The sequence below is a fragment of the Borostomias antarcticus genome, assembly GCF_949987555.1.
Source record: "Borostomias antarcticus genome assembly, chromosome: 35".
Taxonomy (NCBI): Eukaryota; Metazoa; Chordata; class Actinopteri; order Stomiiformes; family Stomiidae; genus Borostomias; species Borostomias antarcticus.
Window position 1 is genome coordinate 3,796,978 of NC_140268.1, and position 24,210 is coordinate 3,821,187.

The following is a 24,210-nucleotide window of genomic DNA, read 5'->3' on the forward strand; positions in this document are numbered from 1 at the left end:
GAGAAAATGCTGAACATTTTAGGATATGATATGTCCGTGTAGCTTAAAAACTGTAGGCATGGCGACGAGTTAGAAAAAGGGTAAAAATGCAAAATTAGCAGCTCAAAAGGTAGAGTGTGTGGGCCCATACGTTTCAATGGAGAGCGCAGTTGCCGAACAAATCGTCATACAGCGAAAACTATAAGTCACACGGCTTAGAGACTTACATTGTACGAATCAGCACAGTTATGGGAACGTTTCGATATATAATATGTGTATGAGCTGTTAAAACTGTAGGCATAGCGACAAGTTAGAAAAAGAGTAAAAATGCAAAATTAGCAGCTCAAAAGCTAGAGTGTGTTGCCATACGTTTCAATGAGGAGCGCAGTTGCCGAACAAATCGTCATACAGCGAAAACTATAAGTCACACTGCTTAGATACTTACATTGTACGAATCAGCACAGTTGTGTGAATGTTTTGATGTATAATATGTGTGTGAGCTTTCAAAACTGTAGGAGTGCCAGCAGTTTACAAAATGTGTGAATATTTTCAAAGCAACTGCTGCCACCACTCTAAAAACATAAAATTTCTGAACATTCCAAAAGCATTTCAAGCAGTTTCAACAGGACAAAAAATAGTTTTAAAAGTTAAATTTCTAAAAAACTATAACAAATATCAAAAATCTGAATGGATCCGTTCAAGAGCTGAACGTCATGAACATTTTAAAGTTTGAATGAAGTTTCTAGCACAAAGTATGAAGAACTAGTAGACGTCCAAAAAAGCGGGGAGAATAATAATAAAGAAAGAAATAGTGGGAATATCACAAGTTGGGCTAGCTTCTGCAAGCTAGCCCACCTAATTAAGACTGCAGTTAGGTATGAAGTGAAGTTTCTTTATGAATTACGACTGCAGTTAGGTATGAAGTTATGTTTCTTTATGAATTCAAACTGCAGTTGGGTATGAAGTTATGTTTCTTTATGAATTCAAACTGCAGTTAGGTATGAAGTTATGTTTCTTTATTGAATTGATGTTGAATTGAAGTTAAGTTTCTTTAAGACTGCAGTTAGGTATGACGTTATGTTTCTAATATTGGTAGGTTGTCACACACAGCAGTTTGCCAGATGTGGCTCAGGAGTGAAAAATTCTCCCCATCCATTGTCAATGCTGGGGGGGTGAAATGGACATATCTCGACGTAGGAATGTCACAGAGACAAGGAGTTTGGATATAAAGCTATCGACCTAATGAATGCAGCAATACCAAACATTACTACTCGCACATGCGCATGCACAGAGCCACAAAATGCATTCATTGGCGGAGGTCTGTGCTCTCTCAAGCACCATCTCGTTTCTGTTAAAGCAGAGGGCTGAGCATCTTCTTGTCAACAAATGAACACCTCTCTTTTTCAGACACAAGAGGGAGTCAGAGTGTAGGGAATAAGCCATTTCCTGTTTGTTCAAAGACAGCTCTTTGAGCTGCAGGAATCAGGAAATTAAGTTGACCATCTTTTGAATAAAGGCTCAAAACAAGTGTCAAAGACATTTTAGAGTCTTTACATTTTAGACTATTTCGTAAATATGTTTGTGACAACCTTGGTAGCTTGATCATTGATTGATTACTGCATGATTTCATGATGGATTATTAGAAAACAAGAAATATTGACCTGTAGGTCTACTGTATGTGACACCTTCAGAACTAGATACTGTACAGTGGCACTTGGAAGTGTCCCCCATCCCCAACCCACGTTGACCTTTTACATACCAACAAACCTGTGAGAAGGTATACATTTAACAGAATCAAAATTGACTGTGAAAACATATAAAATGTTATTGTACAGTAGGCTATATCAGTTACACTTACTTGTTTTTTCTCTTGTCTTTAGTCGTATACCGTCTTGGTTGCTTCTGTGTTTGTTTCCTGTACTGAAGTGATTGTCTACCTGCGCCAGTGTCCCTATAAGAAAATGAGGAATAGAACATCATAGTATAGTTGATAATCAAGTTAATACAGTAAAAATGACAATTATACTACCAACCGTGACCCTAATTGCGTTGCTATATGTGTGGTATAAATACAGCTGAGTTGAGCTAACGTACTTGTGATTACCAGGTCACGAGTACAGCTACTGTTGGGTGAAGTTAAGGCATTGCCTCTCCTCTCCTTCTGTAACATGTGTTCTGTTGTTTGATAGGTACAATGAAACCGTTCAATGGAGGATGGACATCTCACATGTCTTGTCTCGTTCAAGCCCACTCTTTTATTTAATACCGCCTAAAACACATCTACTCGTCATGACATAACGTGCCTACGTATCACGTATCAGAACCTGTCACTACATCCCCCTTTCCAGATAAGAACCCCTTCTTATACAGAATCATGAATAACCATGTCAACCTAAAATAAAAGCTTTTCCATGCCGCATCAATTAGGCTTAACAGTTCAGGGATTTCAGTATTAACAAGGAAAATAATTACTTTTATAAAGAACATTTTTGGCTTGTCTCTTTATGTATTATACCAACCATAAACTCACTGCTATGAACATTTTTGAAACGTATGCTCCAATAAACATATTATAACCATCAATAAAACATTTTCAGATATCAACAACATCTCTCTTCTCCTATGTGTGTGTAAGGGCTGGGGTAGACTGCCCAAACCCTTAATCTGAGTGAGGGGATTATTCTGCCCCTTGGGCACTCAGTGTCAGTGCTCACCTAACATAGTCCATAAGATGTGTTGGAGGCCTGCTTTCTCGGGCAGGATAACGTCTTAGGCACACCGGAGTCTGTTGACTGGAGTCACACTGGACAGGTGCGACAGGTGCACTCACTGTGCCCGGAGCGGCGTTCTCCTGCGATGTCTCAGGTACGTTGGTGGGTGTTTCCGGTGCCACAGGGGTCGGTGAGAGGTGGAATCGGTTTCTGCGCAGGGTGCCCCTGGGCGTCTCGATGACATAGGATCTCGGTGTCTCTGATGTAGACACCACTGTACCTCTCTGGGCCATGTCTTTGACCCACACATGCTCGCCTGGTTGCAGGTGTGGCAAGTCACGTGCTCTGTGTCTCTGGTTGTAGTTTTGCTGCTGCTTTTGTCTGTATCTCTGTTCCTTCCTTTTCAGGTTCCCCATGTCTGCACATGCTGGGTTGAGCTGTGATGGGATGATGGGGACAGTTGTTCGAATCTTCCTCCCCATAAGGAGCTCAGTGGGACTGTACCCATTAGCCAGAGGAGCAGCACGATAGGCCATGAGGGCCTGGTAAGGATCACAGGACTTCTTGAGGAGACCTTTGATTGTCCTCACCGCCCGTTCTGCCTCCCCGTTGCTCTGCGGGAACCGTGGGCTGGACATCACGTGACTGAAGCTCCACTCTTGTGCAAACCTCCTGAAAGGCTCGGAGGCAAACTGTGGCCCATTGTCTGAGCGCAGCACTTCTGGTATCCCGTGACGAGCGAAGATGGACTTACAGTGCTCGATCACAGCTTCTGATGATGTAGATGTTAGCTTGGCTACCTCAAAGTACCTTGAGAAGTAATCTACAATGACTAAGTACTGTTTGTTTTCTATCTGAAACAGGTATGCCCCTACTGTTGACCATGGCCTTGCCGGGAACTCTGTGGGCATCATTGTTTCTCTAAGATTTGTTCTGTCACGGGCGCATGTGTCACAGTTCTCAATCATCTTAGTCAGCTCCCTGGTGAGGCCTGGCCACCACACAGATTGCTTGGCTCTCTCCCTGCCCTTGGTTATGCCAAGGTGTCCCTCGTGTAGCTTGGACAGTATGTCGGCTCTGAGTGATGCTGGGATTACAATTCTGCACCCTTTTAGTAACAGGCCATTCTGAACTGTGAGCTCGCCCGAGTATGGCAGATAAGGCTCGAACACCCTTCCAACTGAGAACCTGTCTGGCCATCCCTCTGTACAGTACTGCTTCAACTGTCGTAGTATGTCGTCATTGTCCTGGTGCGTCTGAATTTCTTTGAGCCTCCTCTCAGTCGCTGGCAGGCTAGCTATGACAGAGTCAGCATACAAGTTGATCTCTTATTCTTGTAGCCCATCTGCTGTGTCGTTCACAAGCGCTCTAGACAGCACATCAGCAGTAGCGATATCTTTGCCGGCCACATGAGAGATGGTGTAGGAGAATCTCATTAACCGCATGCGTAGGCGCTGTATGCGCGGTGGGAGTTCGTCTAGGTTCCTCGAGCCCAGGAGCGGGACCAAGGGTTTGTGGTCCGTCTCGATTTCGAAGCTCTTCCCGACGAGGAACTCTGCGAACCTCTCACAGGCCCATGTGGAGGCCAACGCCTCCTTCTCAATCTGGGCATACCGCTGTTCGGTGCTGCTAAGTGCTCTCGAAGCGTATGCCACTGGCCTCCACTCTGTGTTGTCTCGCCGCTGATGGAGAACGGCGCCCATCCCATACGATGATGAATCAGCAGAGACCAGCGTTTCAGCATTTGGATCGTACAGTGCTAACCCTGGGTAATGAACCTTTCAACTGAAGGGAGGGGATGTCTCTCTCTCATCACTGATTTATTCAGCTCGGTGAGGTCAGTACATATTCGCACCCCCCTGCCTGCGCTCTGAGGCACTACCACCATAGGCGCACACCACTCTGTGGGCTCCTCTACCTTTGAGATCACCCCTTGCTGCTCCATGCGATGAAGTTCATCTTTAATTTTGGGAAGGAGAGGGAGGGAGATGCGCCTGGGCGTCGAAAGGGAAAATGGCTTTGCCCCCGGTTTCAGTACAATGTGGTACTCACCCTCCATCTTGCCTAATCCAGAGAAGAGTTAAGGGAACTCCTGTTTGATGAACTCTGTGGAGTCCAGGCTGACGACCCCCAGCCTGGCGACCAGCTGCAATGCTGTGGCTGCCGGACGGCTTAGCAGCGGTGTGCTCAGCCCCTCCACGACATAGATGTCCTCCTTTGTGCTTCTATCTCCTTTCTTTAGAGTGGCTGTGAACTTGCCCTCCACCTTGAGAGATGTTCTACCTGGCCCCTTCAGGACCAACGTTGCTCTCTCCAGGCTGCTGAACTGGCCCTGGATATAAAGTGTTTTCGGGACTGCTGTCACGTCTGCACCAGTGTCGATTTTGAACACTAAATTGTAGTTGTCCATTTTTATCTCTGTCATCCAAGGGCTGTCCCCTCCATCAGCTGTTACTGAGCCCAGGAACGCGACTTCGTAGTCATCAGTGTCCTCCATTACTGCAGCTACATTCACTTCATTGTTTTTGTTCTACACACTCTAGCGTAATGTCCTTTTCTCTTGCACTGATTGCACGTCGCTTCTCTTGCTGGACATTGCTGTAGGCTATGGCCTCTCGTGTCCCCGCATCTTTTGCACGGTCTGTCCTGTGCCTTTTTGTCCTCGAATGTGTGTGTGTACTGCAGCGCGTACACGCTGTCGAGCTGCGTGTTTGAGACGTCCCCTTTGAAGTTAGCTTTTAGCATTTCCTGTTGCTTTTTCACCTGCTCACTTTGTTTGGCTCTGGTGACTGCTTTTTAGAGTGTCAGTTCAGGGTCCATTTGTAATTGTTCTGACAGCCGCTTGTCTCTGAGACCCACTACCAGTCTATCCCTCACCATCTCGTCATGCAGAGCCCCATATCCGCTCTGCCAGGCAATGAAGCGCAGTAATGAAGCAGTCGGCAGACTCGCCTATCTCTTGCTGCCTCAGATTAAATTTTGCCCTTTCAAAGATCACGTTCCTGCGAGCTATAAAGTGAGCATCTAACTTCTCTTTGACCGTTGAGTACTCACTCGCCTCTTCAGGGCTGAGATGCAGGGAAGTCAATATGTCCTCCGCTTCCTCACCCATGGTGTAAACTAGAGCATTGACCTGATTTTCATCCGCCTGTGTTTCTAATCCAGAAGCGATACGAAATCTGTGGAAGCGCTTGATTCACTTCGGCCAGTCCGCCTTGAACGTGAACCTCTCCGGTGGGGCAGTCTCGAACTGGTTCATGCTGTCGGACTGGTCAGCTCGTTGCTCCTCACCCGAGGCTAACGACCGAACTCCTAGCTAGCTAATAACTGAAGCTAGTAAAGCTGCCAAACGCTGACACTAATACCCTCTACTCTTTCACACTCGAAAGTAAACACACCAAATTCGCATTTTAAACTTCTGACACCATGTTCTGTTGTTTGATAGGTACAATGAAACCATTCAATGGAGGATGGACATCTCACGCGTCTTGTCTTATTCAAGCCCACTTTTATTTAATACCCCCTAAAACACATCTACTCGTCATGACATAACGTGCCTAGTATCACGTATCAGAACCTGTCACTACAGCTTTCTCGTGCAGTTACACCTTCAGGGACTTAAACACAAAGCAGACTAAAACAAATGGACATCAACACAAACTACAAAATATGTAATTATACCTACACTATATGAGAAAGGCCCGGGGATTGAAGTCAAGTGTGTATATCTGCAGCATGGAGGTATAATATAACTGGAGACGGCATTGAAAATGGCTGCCTATTCATTTCAATGAAAGTTGCTCACCGGCGCATGAAGCCATTTGACGTAGTGGCCAAAGCCCGGTATTGCAAGTCACGTCACGGCATACGGCCCAAGACCCTTATTTCCCATGGTTTGTGGATGATGATAGATAGGGCTAGAAAAGGAAAACAAAATTTTTCTCGGTATCATTCAGCATCAGAGACCAATCTAATCAATATAAACTTTTAATTCAATGGGGTTTTGTTTGTTTTTGAAGCCACCAATACCTGTAACGAGCCCATTTGAAACATGTGCTGTGCACGAGCCTCGGGGACGCTGGTCGCGCGTTCGTGAGTCCTGCGAGCTCGGCGGAAAACACGTCACCATAGGAAGACCCGCCCTACTCTGCCTCTGATTGGATAGGAAGTCATGTAATGACGTCGGCTAACATGCTATGCTTTGAGCAATGAAGCTGCTATGATGATGCTAATCATAGATATGAACGTATGTCTATGATGCAAATGATCATGACATGTGGTTACTTTAGGACATCGTTGGAAAAGATCTAGAGGGTAAGTGGGTCAATGTTGAATAACTTAGCTAACATTATCTAATGTTACATTTCTTTATATTAACATCAACTATATTGATAGGCTAGCTATGCTAACGGTAGCTAATGCTTACGGCTTAGGGTTAACGTTAGTTAATGCTAACGTTACGTTCGGAGGTCTCATGTATTTCAATTTTAACATAATGTTGAGCATGATCAATGTGACATTGTTCATACATTGATTACAGTCTGTAATCTTGTCTGGCATTATTTAGCTATAGGGGGCTGATGCTACTATAGCATTTGCCACATTATACATCAAATTAATCAAGCATAGTTAGTGTTATTACCTGAAGGCATTATTACCATTGCAAGTAAGCATGCCATGTATATGCCATGCCTGGAAATCAAATTAATAGTGTAATTCTTCCCCATCATAGCTCATTGTACACTGATATAATCATTCTCCTTGCCTTTGCTAATACTCATCTCTTTTATCAAACTTTGTGCTAGGAAAGAAATCTGTCTGTGATTCGTCGCTAGTGCTCATCCAGGCTGTTGTCATCTCCCGCCTGGACTCCTGCAACTCCCTACTTGCTGCCATCCTGCAGCGTTGGCCATCAGACTCCTGGAGAAAGCTGCTGCTGACCTGGTGTTCAACGGCCCCATGCTCTTCCACAAAACTTCCCTACTCCGTTCTCAGCACTGGCTCCCTGCGCTGTCCCATCCAGTTTAGGACTGTGGTGCAAGCCTACAGGGCAAATGAACAGCTCCCTCCGACCTCCAGGCTGTGGTCAAGCTCTGCTGCCTTGAGGTGATTGGTTCCCCAGTTGCTCCAAGCCCCCCTACGGCAGATTGGCGTGGCCATGGCTTTTTTCTGTCCTGGCCTCACAGTGGTGGGAACTGTCCACTGATGTCAGTACAGCAGAGTCGCTGCCCATCTTTCGCCGCATGCTGAAAATTCACCTGTTCAAGATGTGCCCTGGACCCTTCCTTTTAACACCTATTTTATTTGTTCTTGTACTTTGTCTTTAGCAACAGGTTAAGCTCTTAGACGCTTGTTTAGAAAGGAGATGCACTTATGAGTTCTAGCGAGCAGTGGTACTGTAGTGAAGCTGCAGTGTCACTAAGGAAAGACTAATGGGGTGCACCTGAACTGGGCCGCTGACAGAGGCTCTGATCACCCTCGGCTGGACTTGATTGCTGAGGGGTGGACTAAGAAAGCAGAGCCAGTCGGCAGTCTGGGGAGCGGAGCTTCATTTCCGTCAGGGCAACTAGTCTGACGAAGCAATTGTTAACTTGCACTCACGGGAGAGGATAACATGCCTGTCTAGTCCAGCTTAATCTATGCGCCCATGTACCAGTGTGCCGACTCAGGTTGATATCTAGTGTGTTTGCAATTGAGTGTGCCTGCCTATACAGGGTGATCCAGTGTGGACTTGATTGATGTTGCACATGGGCGATTGGAACTAAACCTTGCGTTGCATTTGTCTTTCTCTCTCTGGCTCTATCGTGTCCACTCTGCTGGCGCTGATGGATGGGTTGGACAGTCAAGGGGAGCCAGTGGTCCAGTTCCTGGTCATGCTTGGTTGTTGCCTACTCACCTTCCCATCTCCTGCATCACCTGCCACCTGTCTCCACTCTGCCCAGCTGCACCTCATCCCTCATTACTCTTAGCATTAATACCAGTCAATTTCCCTTGGTTCTCTGTAAGATCATCCAGTCATCTACCAAGTCTGCTCAGCTCTTCTGTCTGCCATATTTTAAGTTGTTTATTGAAATTGAGTTAATGTAGTTTGTATGGGTCAAGCATCCTCCAGTTTGTATGACTCAAGATCTGTTTACTGCCATGTATATGGTTCACACATACTAGAAATTTGACTAGGGTTAAGGCATACACTGGTGACATGTTTTTAATTGTTTTGTGATCACTGTCTTTGTGATATTTTCTGATGACCAAGCCTTTGATCTAAGCAGAGCCTTAGCACATTATGGAGGAACCATGTCCCTTTCTTTTACCGATCCCTGAGAGCAAGACCTGTGAATGTCCTGAACAGTGTAGTGGCCACATTTGTTGGGAATTTGGGTGGAAATAGTGTTGAGCATCATTGCATAGTTTGACTGCCATTTCATACCAACATTAAGAGAAAGTGGAGAAGTAGGCTATACCTAGAAAATACTATAGGTGTGCAATTCGTTTGTACAGTCTGGTAGTTAAATGGTTAAAAATGGGCAAGCAATAACATTGGAGGGAAATGTATACTGACACTGATGATTGTTTCAGAAATGGCCTGAGACAAAATAATGAAATGTTATACATCAGTATTGTGAAACACTGAACATATTTTAATGACTGACAAGGAGAGAGGAAACAGTACAAGTTAATCAATATTAACTAGGCTCACTATGAACAGTGTGTATTATTGGCTCTGTTCTGACATCAGTGCACAGTTCATTCCACCACTGTGAGGCCAGGACAGAAAAGAGCCATGGCCGTTACAATCTGCCGTAGGGGGGCTTGGAGCAACTGGGGAACCAATCACCTCAAGGCAGCAGAGCTTGACCACAGCCTGGAGGTCGGAGGGAGCTGTTCATTTGCCCTGTAGGCTTGCACCACAGTCCTAAACTGGATGGGACAGCGCAGGGAGCCAGTGCTGAGAACGGAGTAGGGAAGTTTTGTGGAAGAGCATGGGGCCGTTGAACACCAGGTCAGCAGCAGCTTTCTCCAGGAGTCTGATGGCCAACGCTGCAGGATGGCAGCAAGTAGGGAGTTGCAGGAGTCCAGGCGGGAGATGACAACAGCCTGGATGAGCACTAGCGACGAATCACAGCCAGATTTCTTTCCTAGCACAAAGTTTGATAAAAGAGATGAGTATTAGCAAAGGCAAGGAGAATGATTATATCAGTGTACAATGAGCTATGATGGGGAAGAATTACACTATTAATTTGATTTCCAGGCATGGCATATACATGGCATGCTTACTTGCAATGGTAATAATGCCTTCAGGTAATAAATCTAACTATGCTTGATTAATTTGATGTATAATGTGGCAAATGCTATAGTAGCATCAGCCCATTATAGCTAAATAATGCCAGACAAGATTACAGACTGTAATCAATGTATGAACAATGTCACATTGATCATGCTCAACATTATGTTAAAATTGAAATACATGAGACCTCCGAACGTAACGTTAGCATTAACTAACGTTAACCCTAAGCCGTTAGCATTAGCTACCGTTAGCATAGCTAGCCTATCAATATAGTTGATGTTAATATAAAGAAATGTAACATTAGATAATGTTAGCTAAGTTATTCAACATTGACCCACTTACCCTCTAGATCTTTTCCAACGATGTCCTAAAGTAACCACATGTCATGATCATTTGCATCATAGACATACGTTCATATCTATGATTAGCATCATCATAGCAGCTTCATTGCTCAAAGCATAGCATGTTAGCCGACGTCATTACATGACTTCCTATCCAATCAGAGGCAGAGTAGGGCGGGTCTTCCTATGGTGACGTGCTTTCCCGAGCTCGCAGGACTCACGAACGCGCGACCAGCGTCCCCGAGGCTCGTGCACAGCACATGTTTCAAATGGGCTCGTTACAGGTATTGGTGGCTTCAAAAACAAACAAAACCCCATTGAATTAAAAGTTTATATTGATTAGATTGGTCTCTGATGCTGAATGATACCGAGAAAAATTTTGTTTTCCTTTTCTAGCCCTATCTATCATCATCCACAAACCATGGGAAATAAGGGTCTTGGGCCGCATGCCGTGACGTGACTTGCAATACCGGGCTTGGCCTGAAAGCCCATGGTGGCTTCAATGCGCCAAGCTGATCCTGGGGGCTTGATCTGCAGGCCGGGGACTTCGAGGGGGCGGGTCAACTGTCAATCAATTTCTACTTTGGCCAATCAGAGGCTGACAATCGTCTTGTCAATCAAAAACTCATTTCGCCTGAAACGGTTGTCAATCACTTTTTATTTGGCGAATCGCCTTTCTCTAAGGCAGGGGTGTCAAACTCAAATACACAGTGGGCCAAAATTTTCTGGCTATTCTGACCCACAATCCTTTGCGCAGCGGTAATGTGCGTCACATGCGCGAGTTGACAGCTGTAGACGAATGTCGCGTTATGGACAGCGACGGATGTGGGCTAATTTCAAGGCGCAATGTTATGACAAGGTAGTATGTCCCAATTGGATGCCTACTGCTTGCAAAGTACGTACTTTCTAAGGGCAGCTGTAGTAGGTACTGGTAGTAAGAAGTAGAAGTATGCGATTCGGAACGCAGCCCATGACTACTGTCACAGAAGAGAGGGCGTTTCTGGGTCCTGTCTTGATTGACGCGCCAAACCAACAGCAGAGCATTATGGGATTTGTAGTATTAGCGGTGAATGCGCTGTATAATACTGGCGGGCCAGCTCTAGTAGTCATTTGGTATTGCCTCGCGGGCCAAATATAATTACACGGGCCAGAGTTTGACACCCCTGCTCTAAGGAGAAGGGGTGTGAGACGCAAAGCTAATTTGTCATTAATAAGTGTCAGCTGCGGACGATCAAGCGAACATATTGGACGTCTTTCGAGGTAAGGGAGATTGACACAAGTAACATAACAATAAGCAGTTATTTTAACGTATTTTCAATTAGTTATAACATTGACAGCGCCTAAATGCTCACATTTAAGAACGTAGACGAAGATGCTGAGATGCCTAACGTTAGCTAAATAGCTAGTTAGTGTATACATCCATGATCCTAGCCGTCACAACGTGGCTAGCTAGGTGTAGGCTATTCTTGACCCAAGTTAACATTAGCAAAGCGGTGTACCTGCGCACATGCACAAACAGAGCAGTGCTTCTACAAAGAAATCTATCATATTTATTTTCTCATGTAAACACTGGGCGTTTGGTGTTGCCAAGCAATAGACTCTTTTGCACAAGCTCCACTACTTCCTGAAATTCTACAGGCATCCTTATTTCCTGTCCTATACCATTGGATGGAAGTTATTAATCAGGTGTGCCGCTTATATAGATAAACAAATAGACAGGTAGGTGTGTATATATATACACAGTATGCATGATTATGTTCTGTTAAAAATATATAATTTGTTGACAGGAAACCAAGAGGTACAAGAGAGTGGAAGAGAGGGGACAGGAGGAGAGGACATAGAGATGAGAGGTGAGATACCTGATGTTAGCCAAAGAGACACTACATTAATTAGATGCTGGCAAGTTTCAAAAATAATGTGGATGGATGGGTGGGTGGGGGTGTGTGTGTTTATAGCTTATGTTTATGTTTTGTTAATTTGTGGACAGGAGATGAAAATGGACACCACAGTGGAGGAGAGGTGACAGGAGGAGACCAGCATGGACAAAAGACAGGAGGAGAGGTGACAGGAGGAGACCAACATGGACACCAAGGTGGAAGAGAGGTGACAGGAGGAGACCAACATGGACAAGAGTGGAAGAGAGGTGACAGGAGGAGACCAACATGGACACCGCAGTGGAAGAGAGGTGACAGGAGGAGACCAACATGGACACCACAGTGGAAGAGAGGTGACAGGAGGAGACCAACATGGACACCACAGTGGAAGAGAGGTGACAGGAGGAGACCAACATGGACACCACAGTGGAAGAGAGGTGACAGGAGGAGACCAACATGGACACCAAGGTGAAAGAGAGGTGACAGGAGGAGACCAACATGGACATCAGAGTGGAGGAGAGGTGACAGGAGGAGACCAACATGGACAAGAGTGGAAGAGAGGTGACAGGAGGAGACCAACATGGACACCACAGTGGAAGAGAGGTGACAGGAGGAGACCAACATGGACACCAAGGTGGAAGAGAGGTGACAGGAGGAGACCAACATGGACATCAGAGTGGAGGAGAGGTGACAGGAGGAGACCAACATGGACAAGAGTGGAAGAGAGGTGACAGGAGGAGACCAACATGGACATCAGAGTGGAGGAGGCCAGGCTGGGAGAGAGGTGACAGGAGGAGCTAGTCTCATGTTTCTAATAGATGGTGTGTTCTCATCAACATTCACTTAAGTTGTGTCCTCTCTGGATGACCTCCACTGCTCTCAGTTAAAGATGATATTAATCCAATATGATGCGTGTTGTTCTTTATAGATCTAGCCTCTTCATTTTGCTCTCAAAGTGCACCAGATTGAAGCACCACAACTAAATGACCTCGGTATTACAAAAATCCTGCGTACAGCCCTGGTCCTGAATGTTTCAGAGGGCAGATGATAACCTCCTTCTAATCAAGGAGCAGGTGTTCATAACTCTGTCTGCATCACTACACTATGGTGACATTTTGGTTGTACCGTCTGATCACAACACTAAGAGTTCTAATCTAATTTTTTAACTTATCTGTCTACATGTCTGTCTGTCCATCTCTATCTTTCATTGTCTGCCCCTGTTTTATTATTGTATCTGAGGCTTCACGTTTGGTGATGGGACCTCAGTGGGTGAGAACAGACATGCTGAATAGACATAAAGATCTAGGCATGGGCAGCATCTTTCCATCCATTTAAAAATAATATGTATTATTTTATGCCAACCTACATTCAGTCTAGCCCTAACCTCTTAGAGTGCAGGAAGTGTCGGCCAGCTGTGTCGTGTGTCTCCATTCTCAGCGTCAGTACATCCAGTTTGATGGTTCACCTGGGCCAGTAGACTAAGCAGAGCCTCGACCCAAACAAGGTGTCCTGAATGGTCTCCCAGGTCCGCCTTGTACAACTGAACTGTCAGCCCAGTGTTTCAGTGTGGTCTACAAGCTATTCAATAAAACCTGGAGAAAATGATCTGTATCTTGTCTTTACACTTACAGCACACATGCTGCACAAATGATAACCTTAATTGTATGACACTTGTTTTGTCAAATGCACAAGGGTATCTCTAACTTGGCTAGACTGTGGATGTGGCGACTAGTCCAGGCCAGTCAGCATGGTAGAAGCTGCATACAGGTGAGCGGAAGCTGAAACGCTTGTTCCTTGGCTAGGCCCAAGGCAGCTTGCCAGCAGGGTCAGGCCTGTGCAGGGAGGTCAGTACATTAGAACCCCCTTAGGCGGGCTGTATGTATCCTAGGTTTTCAAACTTATATTTGTGGTATAGAAAGGTAGAACTTGCTTGGTTGATTATGTAAGTGTGTGTGTGTGGGGTGCTGTTGATTTTCCTCCACACATCTCTCAGCCATATGTTTCCCCTATGTGGATCTGAAAACAGTGATGGGGATTAAATTAGGTTGCTAAGAAAACTGCTAGTCACCAGAAGCATTCAACAACATAACCCGTGCTGGAATACTAGTGTATGAACAAATCAATACAAGTAGAGCACATCTATTGACAGGCTGGCTGAATGACTAGAAGACTGACTTGGGACCTCCACTGAGGACATCCCAAACTGGCTATGGATCAGTAGTGATGCTCCCCTGCCCCTGTAGTCCAGGCATTTTATGACATAACCTTGAACAAATTGCAACATAAATAATTTCAACTGTTGTAGTGTCATACATATGTTCTTTATAACATATCAGTTAGTCCCCCCAAATCCCAGTGGTGGAAAGTAATGAAAAATGCAGATGGAAGGTATGTGACAAATATACCAATTTCCAATTTTCGCCTATGTAAAAGAAAATGGTTTATGCATGTTTTCTTGTCTGATGTCCACACAACACTGTCCCCAATCAACCAGAAACTATATAGGATGCATCACAGTGCATAAACAGAAATATATTTTTAATTCTATTGGCATTTGGTGAAGAGAAAAGGGGTGAATCTCACACATATTGCAACAGAAAATCTGACGTGTATTAATCAAATAGCTCAAGAGTCTAGAACCCTGGAGAGGACAGTCTACAACCCTGGAGAACAGTCTACAGCCCTGTAGAGAACAGTAGAACCCTGGAGAACAGTCTACAACCCTGTAGAGAACAGTAGAACCCTGGAGAACAGTCTACAGCCCTGGAGAACAGTCTACAGCCCTGTAGAGAACAGTAGAACCCTGGAGAACAGTCTACAGCCCTGTAGAGAACAGTAGAACCCTGGAGAGGACAGTGAGACGTAGAACCGTCCATAGCAGAGCAGCCAGGTGCTAGAGGGTCCACTTCAGATACCTGTGGGAGAAAATCACACGCGCGTGCGCATTCGCGCACACGCACACACTCACACACACACGATTAGAGGGTCCACTTCAGGAGAGAAGAGAACATGAGCAGGATGATAATAATAATAATAACTTGCATTCATCATCATCTTCATCATCACATGCCGCCTGATGTGAATTTGCACACCCTGATCCTTTACAGCTGCTACATGCAACAGAACACTCAAGGCCATGTTTCTTGCATGTGCACCTCAGGCTGCTGCAGTCTGTCTTGCAGGTGCATCTGAAGACCTTAAGAAGTTCTTGTGGAGCTGGTGGTAAGTCCGTCTGGACAGGGACAAGCCTCCCATCATTCTCTTTCCACCCCCATTCTTGTGGCAGGAGTTCATCTACAGGTCCCTTCCACTGTTGCACCTGGTAGTACACACGGAGACTGTGGTACTTTGCTGCTGCTGACGTTGGTGGTAGACTCTGTGGCTGTACATGAGAAGTGCTGGTAGCCACCTTCTCACAAAAGCGCTTGTATCTTAGACTGTCAAGTCCCTCCCCAGGCTTCCCATTGTACAGGCACAGCCAAGCATTCTCTCCTGCTGACACAATCTCTGCTCTAGAAGCTGACTATGAGTCAAACACTGTAGCTTGCTGATAGAACTCGCTTCTGGCTCTGAACTTCTTGAGGGGAGCTCCTTTCCCAATGCCATAAAGGCAGGACGTAGTGTCACACCCAGCTATAGCATGAATGAAGAGAATGTGAGTGCACACACTGGGACCTAGCTGCTGCTTGACGGACTTGATGTTCCAGATGCGTGGCTTCATGCTTTTCTTGGGCTCAAGTTTGAAGAAGAGGTCATGGGAGTTGAGGTTGGTGTGGTAGATGAGGAGGACGAGCAGATCTGTATCATGTCACCAGGATGGGGGTGGAAAGAGAATGATGGGAGGCTTGTCCCTGTCCAGACGGACTTACCACCAGCTCCATAAGAACTTCTTAAGGTCATCAGATGCACCTGCAAGACAGACTGCAGCAGCCTGAGGTGCACATGCAAGAAACATGGCCTTGAGTGTTCTGTTGCATGTAGCAGCTGTAAAGGATCAGGGTGTGCAAATTCACATCAGGCGGCATGTGATGATGAAGATGATGATGAATGCAAGTTATTATTATCATCCTGCTCATGTTCTCTTCTCTCCTGAAGTGGACCCTCTAATCGTGTGTGTGCGTGTGCGCGCACGCGCGTGTGATTTTCTCCCACAGGTATCTGAAGTGGACCCTCTAGCACCTGGCTGCTCTGCTATGGACGGTTCTACGTCTCACTGTCCTCTCCAGGGTTCTACTGTTCTCTACAGGGCTGTAGACTGTTCTCCAGGGTTCTACTGTTCTCTACAGGGCTGTAGACTGTTCTCCAGGGTTGTAGACTGTCCTCTCCAGGGTTCTAGACTCTTGAGCTATTTGATTAATACACGTCAGATTTTCTGTTGCAATATGTGTGACATTCACCCCTTTTCTCTTCACCAAATGCCAATAGAATTAAAAATATATTTCTGTATATGCACTGTGATGCATCCTATATAGTTTCTGGTTGATTGGGGACAGTGTTGTGTGGACATCAGACAAGAAAACATGCATAAACCTTTTTCTTTTACATAGGCAAAAATTGGAAATTGGTATAATTTATCTGCATTTTTCATTACTTTCCACCACTGGGATTTTGGGGGACTTTTGATATGTTATAAAGAACATATGTATGACACTAAAACAGTTGAAATCATTTCTGTTGCAAATTTTTCCACATTGACCCCTTTTGTCTCATAAAATGCCTGGACTACTGGGCTAGTGAAGCCATTGCTAGCCTCTACCCACAAGCCTCCATTACATTGATCATAAGCCTACTAAGAGAATACCAAGCGGAGTCTTGGTAAGGCTTTTATCATCATGATTTATTAAGTCTTTCAAGATACATGATTTGCATTAAAAAATATAATCTCTCTCACACACAGTCATGTAATCCAGTCAATCTAACTCCATAACAAATTGCATTAGGCCTACGTAACTAGCAAGCTAACTATAGCAAACGAAGTCAATGTAGATAGCTAGAGAACTAGCAAACGAAGTCAATGTAGATAGCTACGTAACTAGCAAACGAAGTCAATGTAGATAGCTAGCTACGTTATTAATTAGCTTAGCTAGCTACGTAACTAGCAAATGTAAATAGCTAGCGAACTAGCTATAGCCTCATTTCCACCACGCCCTTAGAGAAAGGCGATTCGCCAAATAAAAAGTGATTGACAACCGTTTCAGGCGAAATGAGTTTTTGATTGACAAGACGATTGTCAGCCTGTGATTGGCCAAAGAAAAAATTGATTGACAGTTGACCCGCCCCCTCGAAGTCTCCGGGCCTGCAGAGATACCCTTCTCATTGAAGTGCCTGATTCAGAATCACTAGAGACCTTTTTTCCCCAAAGAAATCTTCCCGCTGTTTGTGTGCGCTCGCGCCGCGGGACAGGTCTTTGGGACGCTCGCTGATAAATCACCTCAGACATTCAGCACAGCGGCACGTCACCTACTTCACTCTGACTAACCTCCTGTTCTAGTTTCAAAAGTATATTTAACAAAATATGTCTAGTTAGAAGAAACGGCTGGGGCACACTTGACTTAACTGACTCAATTTTGAAAGGTTAGCTAGCCAGCCGGTTGCTATCTCACTGTTAGCTACTGTAGCTAGCACTAGGCTATCCTAGCTAGCACTAGCTGCTAGCTAACATTAACAATAGCATAGAGTTGATATTTATTTATTTTATTTTTTTTTCAGATTTTATCCCTTTTTCATCCCAATTTGGTAGCCAATTGTACTCGATTAATCCAATTAACCCCTGCGAGATTCGGGGATCCGCTGTTCACAACTCCGCAGTTCGGGGACCCGAATGAGAGAAGTCAGTTCCCTGCTCTCTCTGCCCGTTGCCGTAATTCCGAAACGGTACAGAGCTGTTTTGTGGCAGCGGATCCACGATTCCGAGACTATCCTATACCCTCCCTCGAGAGCAGCCAGCCAATCGTTGCTCCCCGTGGGGACCGACCTTACTCGGATCGGCAGGACCGGGGCGCGAACCCGGTCCTCGGTGGGCGCTGCACCAGAGGCTGCCAGCAGACACCCTGGTGCTTAGACCGCTACACCACCGCGGCCCCCTAGAGTTGATATTTTGATGTAAACCCAGGCTACAGGTTACTGGGCACGCGGCCATTAACGTTTCTGCAAAGTGGGATATTGAGATTGATGAAAAATTACTGTGTGCAGGTTACCTACTGATACGTATGTGCGGATGGTGCACTTCTGAGTCCTGGTTTGGGGATTTCTAAATGTGGCCAGCCTATGCTAATGTTATGTTTTTAAAATTAACACATTAACATTCTGAATGACAAGGTTTAACTTTCAACGTTCATGTCACTCCCATCGCTAGTGTGTGAGAGCGCCATTAGACTTTAAAGTGACACACCACCCTAGAACAACATTGGGCTTAAACTAGATCCCTTTACATAATTATAGGTGATAATGTTCCCCCTTGACCACCATGGCTACATGAACCCACAGGGAAGATCGTGTCAATTCTAGCAAGGATTTGCTGACATCAAACACATAATTTGACGTAGGTAAATCCTGGGAAGTGAAATACAAGAACTATAACTGGTCCAACCCCCCCCCCCTCGCGGTGGCCTGATTGTATGTGACTACCTGTAAGAATTTGTGTCCCAGTCCATCTCTGGCCTACTCTACAACAAACTAGCTAGCTAGCCAGTTTTAGGTTACTTCTGACACCAGTGTAACTCTCGGTATTTAGGAAAGGATGAGAGGAGTCTTCTTACTGGGGAGTGGTGATTTTATTTACGCTCTTTTCAAACAGACCGCAACAACTCTCTCGCCCCCGCCTCAGCAAACAGCTCTTTGTGTACCCGATCTGCCGCCGGCTCTCTCTCTCAGCCTTGTGTCTCGTTCATCGGGGAATTCATGTCCGAAGGGCGGGTTCATTGTTGGTAGCCGCGCAAGGCATTCTGGTTATCTGAGTCATTCCAAATCAAACCGGTTTCTCACGGTATTGTAATTTATTGCTTGAATTATGCAATTTTATGATTTTGGTATTGTTAATCGAAAATAATATTCAGGGCTACTTGTGCTAAGAGCCATAAGCCATACCCTGGAGTGCCACTTTAAATACTTTGTTCATTTGCAGGCTGTAGCTCTAAGGAGATGGTACCGGTTGGTCACCAAAAAACTCCCCTGCAGATGGCGAAGTCAGGACCTCAGTTGATGAGTCCCCCATCAGGAATGAGAAGGTATGGAATATTGGTATGGTATCTAGTTTTATGGTATACTGTGTTTTGTAGTTTACAGTAGGGATGGACGGTTTCCAATTATTGAAACCGAAAAACCGTCAAAGACTAAAACCGGGGTTTTCCGGCGCACCCCCCCCGCCCCCGTCGTCAACAAGTTCCGTAGCACCCTCAGGACAAGCTCCCTATAGCACCCGCAATGAAAATCCGCTGGCGCCGCCACTGCTAAAAAAACACATGAACACAGCAGCTCCGCAGATCTGGTTCTTAGACAAAGTTTCAGCTGCTGCTCAATGTATTTAAATATTTGAATACTGCTCAATAATCACTGAAATATTAGACTTTAAGCTTTTCATAAAAACCACATGCCGCAAGACTCTGACTCGTCCTGAACTGTCCTAAGTCTATCAACAAAGAATGCCCCATCAAAATAAAAGTGCCCATGGTAGAGCTGTCAAAATAGAGCTTACAAAATAAATGTACTAATACAGATGGAGATAAATACAGGATGACCGCGTATCTTCTGAGACATGCGTTCTGTCATCACTTTCAGTAGCGCCTTCAACCACACACAGTAGCGCTGTGCACAAACACTCTTGATCCGTGTAGCTCTTGTTTATATTGTGGTTTAGTAAATACTGCACTTGGAGTTACATTCAATGCATGATTTGTGCTATAGAACATAAATAAAGTTTGATTGATTGATTGATATCATATATGCGCATTCCGCGGCAGATTCAGACTGTATCAGTGACATGACATGTTCCAGTTTTATTCTTTGAACAACATAGAATATAGAATAGTGTAGCGTTGTCATAAACCAGTCGGAGGGTTCTTAGTTCCACACTTTATTTCACTAGTTAACAGGTTATATCTCGAATAATCACTTCTCATAAATCCATCACCAACTCTCTCCGCCTCCCGCTCGCTTTCAACCTTCCGTTCCCCGTTCAGACCCGTCCCTCCCCCGGATGAACGTCATCCGATAATTCTTAAAGCAACAGTGTTCTATAGCTAAAACTCCGTTCAAACTCAGTTCAAAGTCTGTTACAATAGAATAGAAAACGTAAACAAAAACATCTATAAATATAAATACAAACGAGTGCAAATTGAGTGCAAGCAGGCACTAAGCGATCTGATATTTTGATAAAATGTAAAAAAAATATATATATAAATATATATATATATAAAAAATTACACTTGAATAGGCTGAGTTTAGACTCCTACCGTGTAACACACCTTGTAACACATGACTTCCTTGGCATGTGATTGAATGAGCCACCTGTAACAGGGGGACCATCTTTTCAGATTTAGCTCATTGCTACTGCCATTTGGTGGTGATTACATACAGCCTCTTTCAGTTTAATAGGCTCGTAGTAAAATACAAAATAATGGTTGATGTTAACTGTCACGGTATACCATCTCATCTCTATCCCCCATCTACTCCCAGATTCGACCGAACTCAAAAACAAAACAAAACAAGACGACAACTGCTGCAACCCAACCATGACACCAAGGATTCTGATCTCGATGCGGGCCAAGAGACCCCCTCTGGAAATGATGGTAGTGACCCAGGTAAATTGACTGCTTATGTTATGTATTTAAAATTGAGTTTTTCTCTAAGCATGTGGCTGGCTCAGTGGTTTTGTGGTAAGTGTCTGCCTTGAGTTGGTGATTGGGTTGGGTTGTGATCTTGATCAATGAACAAGTCATACCAAAGACTTAAAGATGGTACCCTATATCTCCCCGTTCATGTCGCTCCCATCGCTTGCGTGCGAGAGCGCCGTTAGTCTTATAATACTTTGTTCATTTGCAGGCTGTAGCTCTAAGGAGATGGTACCGGTTGGTCACCAAAAAACTCCCCTGCAGATGGCGAAGTCAGGACCTCAGTTGATGAGTCCCCCATCAGGAATGAGAAGGTATGGAATATTGGTATGGTATCTAGTTTTATGGTATACTGTGTTTTGTAGTTTACAGTATTGCCTCCTTCCCCCATGCCCTCGGTCTACTACGCTTCTTGGAACATATGTTGTTTAATCAACTTGACAGACACTTGAATAGGCTGAGTTTAGACTCCTACAGTGTAACACAGGATTGGAAATAGTATAAAGTTCTGGGTTTGAATCTGGATTGTCAACTATAACTGGGCATCTATTTTAAATTCTGGTGATATGGTTCCTTTTGTCTGAAACATGTTGAATCACTTGAATGTCTTTCTAACTTTGTAGTTTCTTTGAACAATTGGAGTTTGCTAGTGTTTTGAATGCAGTTTTTCCAGTAAGTGGGAGTTTGACAAGAATTAATTCCTTGGCCTGTGATTGAATGGACCACCTGTAACCGTGCATGCAGCGAAAACAGCCAGTGACTATTCATTCTCAATGGACGCTGACATCACAGGGCGACAAGGCGCCCGACGCCCTGTGATGCCAGCATCCATTGAGAATGAATTGTCTCTGGCTGCTTTTGGTGTGCATGCACAGTAACATGGTGACCATCTTTTCAGATTTAGCTCATTGCTACTGCCATTTGGTGGTGATTACATACAGCCTCTTTCAGTTTAATAGGCTCGTAGTAAAATACAAAATAATGGTTGACGTTTACTGTCACGGTATACCATCTCATCTCTATCCCCCATCCACTCCCAGATCCGACCAAACTCAAAAACAAAACAAAACAAGACGACAACTGCTGCAACCCAACCATGACACCAAGGATTCTGATCTCGATGCGGGCCAAGAGACCCCCTCTGGAAATGATGGTAGTGACCCAGGTAAATTGACTGCTTATGTTATGTATTTAAAATTGAGTTTTTCTCTAAGCATGTGGCTGGCTCAGTGGTTTTGTGGTAAGTGTCTGCCTTGAGTTGGGAAGGTTGTGATCTTGATCAATGAACGAGCCATACCAAAGACTTTAAAGGGTGAGTAACATGATTTTACTCTTGCAAAACTGCTGACACACGTCCCTCAGAAACCCCCTAAATGTGTCGCCTAGATGTACATGTATGTTTCTGGATGAGATACACATCTGATATTTGCGTTTTATCAGCTAAAATTAACCACATCCGGGACTTTTGAAAAGGCAGGATCACGTGGGTTCCGTGACGTCAACTTGGGTATCTCAGTGAGACAGCGGTGTGCAATGCTAATAGGCATTGCCTATGCAATGCCACTAGACCTAGCATCTCATGCTAGCGCTATTTCACTGTGGATGTTGCAAAAGCAGGGCCGATTGTAAAGAGGATGGCACAATTTCGCTGATCATGATCACCACGGCGTTAAGCATTTACTTATTTATTAAGTGTATATCCTACGGTCATTCGCCAATGCATTCCTAATGGGTGACGTCAGCGAGTAACTGAGCTGACGCGCCATAACCACTCGGCACTTTCCGACGCGGCTGGGAGGTGCTTCGGTAGCTGGCCCTCCTTCCTGGCAAAAGCCCCCATAATGGACTGTTTCAGTGTATAGTTACATTGGCAATTATTTACACAATTATTATACAATTAGATTGGGACAAAGCAGTCCCCATGTTACTTACCCTTTAAGATAGTACCCTATATCTCCCCGCGTGGTACTCCATAACAAGGGTTGGAAGCATAGACATTATCTACGGTACTCCATATCTATGGTTGGAAGTCCCTGTGACATGCCAGCGTTCCTGTCCAGGGGCTTACTTGTACATCAAGCTGCCTCATGTTATGGAAACGGGTGATTGCCTCCTGCCCTGTTTGTTTGTACCTTAACTGCTTTGACTGCCTTTGCAAGGCACCGCTGCCACACTGCGCCTCTATAGGAAATTCCGATGCAGACAAATGTGACACTGGGACGTTTAGTGTTACTGTAAATGTCAATACTTTGTTCATCAACAGGCAGTGACTCCAGGCTGGTGCAGGCCAGACATCATAAAACACTCCTAGAGCTATGGAAGAGACCCAAACACAACCCTGAGGATGTCGCCCATCTGCTTGACCTTGAGTTCGAGGCCAGGAGAGCCTTCATCCAAACCTTTTCGTCCAAAGAAGAGGACAGGACCCAGATGATTTTGAAAGGATATCCATGCTTCAGAGACCCCCGGCATGTGAGTGACCTATGTAATTCCTAGCCTGTTTGCATAGACATTTTATACCTCATAGGGTATAAAATAAGTGTCTTATTACTTTGTGTGTTTGATTTGTGCACTCAGATCATGGAGGAAATGGGCAGACTCATCGAGTCAAAAAACAAAAACTTCATTGCAGAGATGAAACTGAGATGGACCACCTTCTGCAAGAATGCGGCATTCTTTGGAATGTGGAACAAATCCATGCAACCACCGATGGGTCTGGATGAAAGTAAGCAAAACGCAAACATGTCTTTTGTTTGGCTGTTTGCTCAAGTGACCTTGAGCAAATGCAAAGGGCATGAAACAAAGCAGAATATGGTTTCTTTATGTCTGCATACGTGTTTTCTAACCAATATCGGCACTGCTGACAGTCATATTGCATTGTCTTTCAGCTCAACAAGCCATGGCCTTGTGGGAGGCTCTCCCAAAAATGTTCACTTCCCCAATTGCCCCCCACAAGAAGCTTGGGAACGCTAGCGAAGCACTTTTCCACGTTCTTGAGGTGAGCTTGCATCTGATTTAAAACTTGACTTCAAAAGCTACTGTTGAGCTGTTATTTGGCCATTACATCAGACTACAGTTTGTATAGGGTAGTTTCCAGGGGTGAATGTGTATAATTAGATGTCTTTATAGAGGTTGTAAGTGGATGATGACGTGCTGTAGACCAAACTTACTTCCTGCTCCCACTGCAGATTT